Source organism: Clavelina lepadiformis, chromosome 1 (genome assembly GCF_947623445.1).
Source record: "Clavelina lepadiformis chromosome 1, kaClaLepa1.1, whole genome shotgun sequence".
In the NCBI taxonomy this organism is placed as follows: Eukaryota; Metazoa; Chordata; class Ascidiacea; order Aplousobranchia; family Clavelinidae; genus Clavelina; species Clavelina lepadiformis.
Window position 1 is genome coordinate 9,357,625 of NC_135240.1, and position 1,446 is coordinate 9,359,070.

Consider the following 1,446-nt stretch of genomic DNA (forward strand, 5'->3'; position numbering starts at 1 on the left):
AAAAAGGGTGAAAAAAGTGTTTTACAAAACATATTAATCTAAGAATCATACTCGTTTTCAATTAAGTTATAAATCTACGCATAAATTTCATATAATTCATAAAGCTTGTAGTAACCTATAGCCTAATATTGCAACCGTAGGTATAAAAGAGCTATAGAAAAAAGGATATGCTATTACGCAGGATTATTAGGCTTAAATCTGGGCTGTTATTTTACTCGTATCCTTGCAACATTTAGCTTATTAGATGCATGCAAACAAATAATTTACGTTTTTTATTACTGAACGTATAACACCAGAATTAGAAATTTCTACATTCATCACATACATTCATTACAACAGTAAGAATTAGAATTAGAAAAGAGGTCTTTCGTCGGCTTTGGTTTTCGTATCATAACGCGATTTCTACCATAAGAATATGGGATACGTTACTATAAGGATATGACGTCGAGGTTATTCGAAAAATGACTATACGCATAAGCACAACAAAGTACTACTGTAATTAACAATAACATCTACCATGGTTGATGTTGTAACATCATCCTTGGTAGAGGTCTTAGGCAATTACAATACTGTGGAATGATCAAGAATGCTGTTATATTATCAAGACTTAGCGATTCTTCAATTTTAAAAGAAAAACCTAAAGCACTCAAGCAAAATACTTTTTGAAGCAAATTTATAGTTACGGTTTGAGTTTGTATTGTTTATGTTATTAACGTGATATGCGTTGGTTCCTCAGAGAGACACCAACATGTCTTTTAAAATTTAAATTGCTGAACTGGAAGGAAGTACTTGCGGATAGACATCAAATAGGACTTGCAGTGTAAGAAGCGCTCTTGGGGTATTGTGTACTGTTTACGCAAAAACTTTTGAGTAACCTCTGGTTTCTGAACGATTGAAAATAATCCGTATATTTTTAGAGCATGATATGTAGCTTCCCGCCGAACGCTTCCGGCTTTGTTTAAAATTCCTATCGATTATTGTATATATAGGCTAACCTTAGATTTTTTCTATTTAACTTCGCGTAGTTGATGTCCTACCACCAGCATCCTCAACTTTTTTGTGAAAATCACTTGTCATAGCCAGTTAATTTTTGTTTGTTTACATTTGTTTTAATATGTAGCGCCATGAGTTATCTCTTTTTCTTTCCATTTATTGGCGTGTTTTATAACAAAATGACATTTAAGACAAAGAGATAATCTATTTTTAACTGAAACTCATCAAGGTTGAAAAAATCAATGTAGTGATACAAACGATTCCACGTCGTCCTGATCTTGTCATTCTGTTGCGCCACTCTCGCCTAAATAAGGTGGTAACATTTCGTTCTTTTGTTTACGTCACGTGACGACCATTAGTCAACCCAGGGCTTTGTAATGGTAACATGTGAAAATTACAGACGAAGTCGCAATACAGTACCTTAGCCAAAATTTATACCGCATACCTACAAAC